Source organism: Prenolepis imparis, unplaced genomic scaffold, assembly GCF_030444845.1.
Source record: "Prenolepis imparis isolate NDT839.2.m4 unplaced genomic scaffold, iyPreImpa1.0 SCAF_3, whole genome shotgun sequence".
In the NCBI taxonomy this organism is placed as follows: domain Eukaryota; kingdom Metazoa; phylum Arthropoda; class Insecta; order Hymenoptera; family Formicidae; genus Prenolepis; species Prenolepis imparis.
Genome location: NW_028141161.1, coordinates 2352676 through 2355309, shown reverse-complemented (window position 1 = coordinate 2355309; position 2634 = coordinate 2352676). Strand labels below are relative to the sequence as shown.

The 2634-nt window shown below is 29.0% G+C and overlaps 1 pseudogene; it reads right to left on the bottom strand.

The window, feature by feature from the left end:
• Window positions 1-1481: 1481 nt before the first annotated feature.
• Window positions 1482-2233, bottom strand: LOC145933315 (uncharacterized; annotated as a pseudogene).
• Between the last annotated feature and the right edge of the window lie 401 nt (window positions 2234-2634).

Sequence of the window (2634 nt, the reverse complement as noted above, 5' to 3'; positions counted from 1 at the left end):
AAAAATTTTATTTATACTTTTACTGTTTCAAACAATTTATTAACATATATACGGGGGCGATTGTAATATAAAAATTTTTATATTATTTCTATAATGTTTTGGAAAATAAATTTTTTTAAGAAGAAGAGTCATTGTTAAAAACTTGTTTATATTCAACAAAAATATAATTTTTGAATGTAGAACGCATTTGTAATAAATATTTCAAAGAATACGGAATGCGAAAAGGAAACTTTAATGAAAAAGTTTTATCTTGATATATTTATATATTGCCGTTAATGAGTATGACGTAAAAATCGCAATCACAGTTGAAATAATTGCATACATCTTCGACTAACAGGTCTTATCACGGGGAAATCTACATAATGTAGATTTCTTTTAACTGAAAGTAGGAGTTATTTTTGATCATCAGTATCAGTTATTTTTCATCTCTTTTTTCTATATTTGTTTTAGTTATTTTTCATCTCTTTTTCTATATTTATGTTTCAGTTATTTTTCATCTCTTTTTCTATATTTATGTTTCAGTTATTTTTGATCAGTATCAGTTATTTTTCATCTCTTTTTCTATATTTATATGTTTCAGTTATTTTTGATCAGTATCATTATTTTTCATCTCTTTTTTCTATATTTATGTTTCAGAATGTCCATTTTTGTGAGTGATTTATGAAAATTACAATTTTACTTTAATTTGATCTCGATATTCTGTGTGTATTTATATTTCATGTGTATGATACATATATGTATCTTATCTTTTATAGAGAATTCAGAGTGGCAATATTTTATATGTTTATTGTTAATTAATGATAGCATATAACAGAGAGTTTGAGTACTTCCTTAAATCTTCATTGCAGTTTGCGGTTATTAAGCATCATTAGTAACAAGAAAATGCATGATTTCACAATTTCGTAGCATGATCGCATTGATTTTTTTATTTATTCCGTGATAGGACCTGCTGGTCTATGATTTATGCAATCATTTCAACTGTGATTGTGATCTTCTACATAAAATTGAAAAAATCATGCTTCTTTTTCTCATTACTGGAAAGTCATACTCGCTGCAAAGTAACATATGATTTGCAAACATTTATGATTCTATTGAGATATTATGGATGCAATGTCATGGTACAATGTAGCAAGTATTTCTGTCCATAATGACGAAATGATAAGATACAAAGAACAATAATAAATTTGCGGAAATACTTAATATTTTTTACAAAATTAATACATAAGAAATATTTAAATATAATATTTATTAAAAATTTTATGCGTTCTACATTATTTTACTTTTTTTATTGCTTACCTTTCTTCGCTGTATTGCTGCTTTTTACTTAAATTTGTCTTTTTATTTTTTATCATGCATTACTTATTTCTTTTGTTTTCTTTTATTCTCCATGTATTTCTTCATTTCTATTATTTTTTTAAAGAATGATGCTCAAAATGGTTAACTTCTTTCTAGCTTTCCTGTTACAATTTTGTTTTTATTTTTTATTTGTTTAACACATTTTTCATTTTTCTTTTAACATTGCCTCTTTTTATGGCACGATTGTTATATCTCGTGCGAGAGTACAATTTTATTTTGATCATATATTTTAATGCTTGCAGCCGATGATTGTAGCACGCATTATTTTTGTCTAGCCATTCAGAATGTTTTTCATTTGTTACATTTATACACTCATTCGTTATTTTATCCAAAATTTGCTTTGATGCCCAATAATATTGCCATATATGATTGAATGTCATTAATTGTGTTTGGACCACTTTTGTAAAAAGATCTGTCGGTCGTACTAATTTCGTTACTGTAGGAGCATCTTCGTCTGCGTTTGGATATTCTCGAAATTCTATATACATCTCATTTTCCGCAGCATTGTCCATTGGCGTTTTCATCATACAATTACGGCAATTGTCGCATTTAGATTTTGCAACGCTTTGTCGCGCTATATATCCAGCAAAAAATGCAATGGCGCTTTGATCATATATGTTAAGTGGATCAACATTTTCTGTATCTCTCACATTTTCGTATTCTTCAAGAGTTTGTAGTCTTCCACAAATGAGTCATCTTCAAAATTAGCGTCACATTCTACGACGGTATGACTTGCGTTCAACGAATTTTCTAACGTTTTAACAAGATGACTCGGTGGATTAATAAGAGACTCGGCTTCTAGGCATTGAACATTGCCTTTATCGGTTGTTGGGATGTATCCTGTAGATATTATATGTCTCAAAGAGAGTCGAACCATTCTAGCAGTGGGATTGGGATTAAATCCTCCGCGTTGTCTTAATTTTGAAAATAAATGTTCGACCGAATCTTGATTGCATAATCCTGTGGCAAGTTCAAATTCTTCATATCGCCTTGTGAGTTCCTTATATATTCCAAGAGTAGCTTGTACAGTTAAACTGAAGCCTTTCAAACAAGGAATTGTCGATAATTTGTTCGGCGATACAGACCATTTTGAGCACCATTCAACAAAATTTGTTAATAAAATTTCAATGTCAGGATTTTTGAAGGACAATGGTCGTTTTCCACCATATGTGATATTCAGACTGTAAGAATTGCAAGCATCTATTACTTTATTCAGATATTCTGTAAAATCAGCCGTTGCAATCCATGTATTTGTTTGTAATAGCTTTTCATGACCGG